The sequence below is a fragment of the Physeter macrocephalus genome, chromosome 7 (genome assembly GCF_002837175.3).
Source record: "Physeter macrocephalus isolate SW-GA chromosome 7, ASM283717v5, whole genome shotgun sequence".
NCBI lineage: Eukaryota > Metazoa > Chordata > Mammalia > Artiodactyla > Physeteridae > Physeter > Physeter macrocephalus.
The window spans coordinates 37526959-37535093 of NC_041220.1; positions in this window are offsets into that span (position 1 = coordinate 37526959).

Consider the following 8135-nt stretch of genomic DNA (forward strand, 5'->3'; position numbering starts at 1 on the left):
CCAATATCACTGATGAACATAGATGCAAAAATACTCAACAAAATACTAACAAACAGAATCCAACAGTACACTGAAAGGATCATACACTATGATCAAGTGGCGTTTATCCCAGTAATGCAAGGTTTCTTCAATATATGCAAATCAATCAATGTGATATACCATATTAACAAATTAAAGGAGAAAAATCATAGGATCATCTCAATAGATGCAGAAAATGCTTTTGACAAAATTTAACACCCATTTATTATAAAAACTCTCCAGAAGGTAGGCAAGGAGGGAAGCTACCTCAACATAATAAAGACAATATATGACATACTCATAGCCAACATTATTCTCAAAGGTTAAAAACTGAAAGCATTTCCACTAAGATCAGGAACAAGACAAGGCTGCCCACTCTCACCACTATTATTCAACATAGTTTTGGAAGTTTTAGCCACAGCAATCAGAGAAGAAAAAGAAATAAAAGGAATCCAAAGCAGAAAAGAAGAAGTAAAGCTGTCACTGTTTGCAGATAACATGATACTATACATAGAAAATCCTAAACATGCCACCAGAAAACTACTGGAGCTAATCAGTGGATTTGGTAAAGTAACAGGATACAAAATTAACACACAGAAATCTCTTGCATTCCTATACACTAATGATGAAAAATCTGAAAGAGAAATTAAGAAAACACTCCCATTTACCATTACAACAAAAAGAATAAAATACCTAGGGGTAAACCTACCTAAGGAGACAAAAGACCTGTATGTGGAAAAGTATGACACTGATGGAAGAAATTAAAGATGATACAAACAGATGGTGAGGTATAACATGTTCTTTGATTGGAAGAATCAATATTGTGAAAGTGACTCTACTACCCAAAGCAATCTACAGATTCAATGCAATCCCTATCAAACTACCACTGGCATTTTTCACAAACTAGAACAAAAAATTTCACAATTTGTATGGAAACACAAAAGACCCTGAATAGCCAAAACAATCTTGAGAAAGAAAAACGGAGCTGGAAGAATCAGGCTTCCTGACTTCAGACTATACTACAAAGCCACAGTAATCAAAGCAACATGGTACTGGCACAAAAACAGAAATATAGATCAATGGAACAGGATCGAAAACCCAGAAATAATCCCACACACATATGGTCACCTTATCTTTTATAAAGGAGGCAAGAGTATACAATGGAGGAAAGACACCCTCTTCAATAAGTGGTGCTGGGAAAACTGCACAGCTACATGTAAAAGAATGAAATTAGAACACTTCCTAACACCATACACAAAAATAAACTCAAAATGGATTATTAAAGACCTAAATGTAAGGCCACTCACTATAAGACTCTTAGAGGAAAACATAGGCACAGCACTGTATGACATAAATCACAGCAAGATCTTTTTTGACCCACCTCCTAGAGAAATGGAAATTAAGACAAAAATAAACAAATGGAACCTAATGAAACTTAAAAGCTTTTGCACACCAAAGGAAACCATAAACAAGACAAAAAGATAACCCTCAGAATGGGAGAAAATATTTGCAAATGAAGAAACTGACAAAGGATTAATCTCTATAATATACAAGCAGCTCATGCAGTGCAGCTCAATATCAAGAAAAGAAATAACCAAATCCAAAAATGGACAGAAGACCTAAATAAACATTTCTCTAAAAAAGATATACAGATTGCCAACAAACACATGAAAGGATTTTCAACATCACTAACCATTAGGGAAATGCAAATCAAAACTACAATGAGGTATCACCTCATGCCATGCAGAATGGCCATCATCAAAAAGTCTACAAAGAGTAAATGCTGAAGTGGGTCTAGAGAAAAGGGAACTCTCTTGCACTGTTGATGGGAATGTAAATTGATACAGCCATTATGAAAAGCAGTATGGAGGTTCTTTAAAAAACTAAAAATAGAACTACCATAAGACCCAGCCATCTCACTACTGGGCATACACCCTGAGAAAACCACGATTCAAAAAGAGTCATGTACCACAGTGTTCATTGCAGCACTATTTACAATAGCCAGGACATGGAAGCCACCTAAGTGTCCATCAACAGCTGAATGGATAAAGAAGATGTGGCACATATATACAATGGAATATTACTCAGCCATAAAAAGAAACGAAATTGAGTTATTTGTAGTGAGGTGGATGGACCTAGAGTCTGTTATATAGAGTGAAGTAAGTCAGAAAGAGAAAAACAAATACCATATGCTAACATTTATATATATATGGAATCTAAAAAAAAAAAAAAAGGTTCTGAAGAACCTAGGGGCAGGACAGGAATGAAGATGCAGATGTGGAGAATGACATTGAGGACACAGGGAGGGGGAATGGTAAGCTGTGATGAAGTGAGAGAGTGGCATGGACATATATACACTACTAAATATAAAATGGATAGCTAGTGGGAAGAAATGCATAGCACAGGGAGATCAGCTTGGTGCTTTGTGACCACTTAGAGGGGTGAGATAGGGAGGGAGAGAGAGACACAAGAGGAAGGGGATATGGGGTTATATGTATATGTATAGCAGATTCACTTTGTTATACAGCAGAAACTAACCATTGTAAAGCAATTATACTCTGATAAAGATGTTAAAAACAAAAAAGAAAGCAATGAGATTTATTTTACAATAGAAATAACTAACACCTGCTTTTCCAATACAAGTCATTGAAATGAAGCAGAGGCCATTCCAAATTACATCAAACTGAAAAGGTTTTGCACAGAAAAGTAACTATCAACAACATGAAATGGTCACCTACTGAATGAGAGAAGATATTTTCAAATCTAATATCTGATAAAGGGTTAATATGTAAAATATACAAAGAACTCATACAACTCACCATCCAGAAAAACACACTTGATTAAAAATTGGGCAGAGGATCTGTATAGACATTTTTCCAAAGAAGATATACTCAAGCCCAGCGAGCATGTGAAAAGATGCTCAACATCACTAATCACCCGGGAAATACAAATCCAAACCACAATGAATTATCACCTCACACCTGTCAGAATGATTATTATATAAAAGATCTTATATTACATTATATTTATATTATTATACTTTGTTATATATTATATATACATATAATATACTATAATATATATTATATCATGTTGTTAGTGTATAGAAATTCAACATCTGCAAACAGTGACCATTTTACTTTTTCCTTTCCAATTTGGGTTCCTTTTATTTCTTGTTCTTGTCTGATTGCTGTGGCTAGGACTTCTAATACTATGTTGAATAAAAGTGGTGAGAGTGGGCATCCTTGTCTTGTTCCTGGTTTTAAAGAAAATGTTTTTAGCTTTTCACCACTGAGTATGATGGCTTCATAATTCCTGAGAGCAAACTTGGTAAGAGCAAATGTGAGCAATATAGGGAGCAATGGAGCCTGTGGTTGCTTTATGGCATGTGAGTTTTGGGGGTTGGGGTGTTATAAGAAGAGAGGAAAGCAAGAATACTAGAGTAGAGGAAGAGTGCAGAAATGCACTGAAATTGTATATGCACCTATAAATATATAGTAGCAGAAGTGGACATCCTGATAGAGCTTTTTAAGACAATGGAATGAAAAGCTCAAATGCAATTTCTAGGGACTGCCCTGTAAAGGAAAGTAGACTTGGTAAAATTGAGGGGGAAGCCAGCTGTTGATGGTAGTTCCATAGGGATAAAGTCACTACTGTTGTGGACAAAATTCTGTGAGAATAACTGCATCTGGTTCATTAAGAACTTAATTAAATTGCCCATTTCTACTTAGTCACTGCTCATAAGTCATCACCATTTTTCTAGCCTATCTTGCTATTGAATTAGAAAGTGAATGCAGCAATAAAGATGACGAAAGTTCACACCGACATAGTGCTAATTACCAGTAGAGCATTATACTAAGTGCTTCACGAATGTTGTTTTAAATTTGCACACTGTCTTTATGAATTCGGTACAGTGTTATCATCATTTTATAGAGGATAAAACTGAAGTACAAAGATAGTATGTAGCTTTCCCAATGTCCAAGAGAACTGGGATTGGAATCTAGGCAATTCTGTTCTGCTTTAAAACCCTACCTCATCCTTGACCAAACTCAGGGCTTTACAAGTTAGAAAATTGACACTGGACAAATTAAGAAATATTTCCTAGTCTATACTGAGAACAAGGTGGCAGAGACAAGGTTAGAAAGTATCTTTAGGTCTGACCTTCAACCCTAAATCTCTAACAAAATTGGCTGTAAATGGTGGAGACTAGAAAGTGAAGTGTATTTAAAAATGAAGTGATGACAAAACAGAGTTAATTACATCCATCCTGTGGTCCAAATGACCACAAACAGTGTGAATGGAGTAGGGGTGTGATTTGTAACACACCATTCTGTGCTTGCTATACCTTCACCCCCTATAGACTTTCAGTATATTCAGCCTGTCTCAGAAAGTTATAATTTTTCAGGAAAAGTTTAAAATGATACAAAGAATAGCATGAGCCACCTATATTTATAGAAATCTGAATCACCATTCTGTGTTTATTTCCTGGTTAAAGTCCTTTATTATTTTATGAGTACATTGAGATATTCATAGGGTGTGTGTTCAACCATGTCAGTTAAAATACTGTATAGCCAGATAACATAAAATTAACCCTAGATTCAGCTTTTTATTGCTTTAAAAATATGTAGTACCTTAAAAGATCTCACAGATCTCAAGTTAATATAAACTTTGGAAATTTCAAGAACTATAGTGTATAATATCACCTTATTTTTATTAAAACCAAAATGAAAACATCATTATTATTCCTTGCAGAAGAAAATAATGCATTTTATTTCATGCAACTAAAAGCAATCCTTTGCTTTGTATTTCAAATAGTCATAAGAAAACCATTTTAGACTACTCACCCTTGGGAATTCCCTGGCGGCCCAGTGGTTAGGATTCCGGGCTTTCACTGTTGGGGGGCCAGGTTTGATCCTTGGTCAGGGAACTAAGATCCCGCAAACCACGTGGCACTGCCGGAAAAAAAAAAAAAAAAAAAAAAAAGATGACTCACTCTTTGATATGTGTTTACCTCATCCAGATATGAAAGTCAAAATTCTCAAGAGCATTAACAATATAACTTCTTCTAAAGCGGTAAATGATGGCAATTTATGCAAAAACAATTTCTATTAAAATTCTAGAAGATAGGAGCTGAAAACAGAAAATTCTTCTAAGGACTTAGTTATGAAATCATAATTTCTAAAGATGTTTTTAATAAAATATTTATTATACAGTATTTTGACTCAGTTGATCTACACAAAAGTACTACTCAGTCTAAAATACAAACCATTAAATATTCATTTATTTAAAACTTATACAAAGTAATATACTCAGTAGGGATGCCTGCCCAGCCACACACTTTATCAGGCTCAGAGCGGTTGCTGTTCAGATATGGGGCGGGTTATCTCTAAAGCCGTAGAGGTCAGGGAGGGAGGAATGGCAGGGTAAAGGTTGGGATATTAAAGTACAAATTACATGTTAATAGAAAATATCGTTTTTACCTTTGCTGAGGCAGCTTATGAGGACTAGGGCTAAAGACACACTTCCTTAAGAGAGCTTTTGTTGTTTCTTTTTCAAGAAATGTAAACCACAGAAAAAAGTGTGGGCACTAGAGGTAGCTGCTCACTACCTCTACTTTCCCAAGCCTACAAAAGAAAAGGAACCAACTTGTGTCTCTCCTTTCTTCTCTTCCACCTTGGAATAAGAGGAGAAATGTCTTCAACTCAAGCCCTTTTAACGTTATGGTGAAAAAGAGTGGGGTTTACCCTCCTTGCACGTGTGTGTTGTGTGTGTGTGTGTGTGTGTGTGTGTGTGTGTGTTATCGAGAGGTAGTGAGGGAATCACTAAATCATTATGTAATGATCTGGGGTTTACCCTCCTTGCACGTGTGTGTTGTGTGTGTGTGTGTGTGTGTGTGTGTGTGTGTGTGTGTGTTGGGGTTGGAGTGGGTGTGTATAAATGGGAAGAAGAAGACTGGACATCACGTAGCAGGCTTTGTTATTTCCTTCTGCAGGGTCAAGATAAGGCCAGGATTATATACAAAAACCATAGCTGTCAAACAGGGCTTTTCTCTTCCGCAGCTAAAAGAGTAAGCATTCCTGTAGCACCCAAGATTAAAACTTTGGTGCTGAGACATTCTCTGTCTATTGTTCTGAAAACTAACTTCTATTAACAATGCAAAGAAAGACAAAAGAATACATGTCCGTATTCACAGCCCCAAGAACCTTGCCTCACCTAACCGAATGAAGCTCTCTTTCTTGAGGAAGAAGAGAATATATTTGATTGGTGGCAGTTGTATGTGAGAATTTACTTAATGCTCATTTCCGTTTTAATAGTGTGTACCCAATGAGCAACAAGAGAGAGAGTGTATTTGAACTCACGTTTACGTTGTAGACATTGAAGTTCATGATCTCATCACTCTACTATGTTCTCTCTGAAGGCTGATTACCAGACAGGGTCAAATTAATTATCAAAGAAATCAGCTGTGAGATTAATTACATGCTGACATTTACCAAACACAATTGATTAAATAAAATTAATGTGCTTCCTATACCTAGGACTAAAAACTTTTAATACATCACATAACTCTATGATTATTAACATCAATCTAAAAGCCTTTAATTCATCAAAACGTTTACCAAGTTCATTCTAAGGGTAAGGATCAGTGTTAGTCTATAGCAACAGCAAGTACAGTTGTGACTGTTGTGTAGTCTACAATTCTAGGAGGTAATATTCACACTGAAGTATAAGACCTGTTGTCCCTAAGTGAGACCTTGAAAGACAATTCGTTTATGAAAAGGAATAAGCTCCAGGCTTTGCCATCAAGGGAGTTTGAACTAAGTTGAATAAGTGGATTCCTTAGCTTTTGAAGACATCTAAGGAAATAAATCTGGATTATGTAAGCTCACTTTTGGATATTTTCATTTCATTTCATTGACATTTTACAATGTCAATAAATTTTTCTGTTTCTTGTGAATATTTCTTTATCCAATAATACCCCTCCACTGTTACCATCCTTCTTGTTCATTAAAGATGACCAAGGTGTATAAGAATATCAATATTCAGATGAGGGATTTTCCAGTTCTGAATAGGGAAGTGAGGAAACAAACATTCTGGTGACACATCAGTGTAACCTGCCTTCAGAAGGGAAGTACATTGATCTTTACACTAATCCCTGTTTTCTTATGTAAATGAGCTATGATGCCACAAGGAATTTCAAGGGAGTGGCTCTTACCATTATTTCTATCACAGGAGGGAAAAGACAGCCTTGTCCTCAGGAGTTTACAGACAAGCAAGTAGTTTCAAAAAAGGTTAGTTTCTCCTTTGGACTCACACATTCTTAAGAAAGGTAACTAGAAAACTATTACATATGCAGATACCACTGGTATAAGAAAAATGAAATTTGTAGAACATTGATAAATATTAGGATATTAAATCAGATACTTTTAGATAAGAAAAATAAAATGTCCTTAAAACATAAAAAGAGAACTAGGGAAAGCATCATAATCTGAGAAAAACTGTCATCACTTTTGCCTTGAGTTATATATCACAAAAACAAAATGTCCAGTTTCAACATTTTTTGTCATTTTCATTTTTAAACCTGCTCTTTTAAAAATTTAGAACATTTATTCAGTATTACTAGGTTCACAATTTGAAGATATAATTTTTATAAACATGTAGTTAAAAATAAAGTCCACTGTGGTTATTATAAGCATGCATGGCTAAAATTTAGAAGCCTTTTTCCTCACAAATGCGTATATAAAAATCACGTATATATTCGGCATTTCTTTGTATTTGCTTTGCATATGCAATTTTTAAAGCATAAGACACACTCCCTGTCTTCCAAGAACTTATCTTCTTATAAGATAAATAATAAAAAACTAAAATTTATTAATATATATCAGGCTATTATGCAAAGGTAAATTGCATGCCACAATTCCTGAGAAGAAAATAAATAAAATTAAAATGGCAAATTGGGGAAATATTTGTTCCACTTATGGAAGAAAAATGATTACTGTCCTTAATATATAAAAAGCTCTCAAACTTATCAGAATGTAAACATTTTAATAGAAAAAATAAAAGAGACTAACAGTAGTTTACCCACCCCTTTTAAAAATCATTAAATGAGAATATCATAA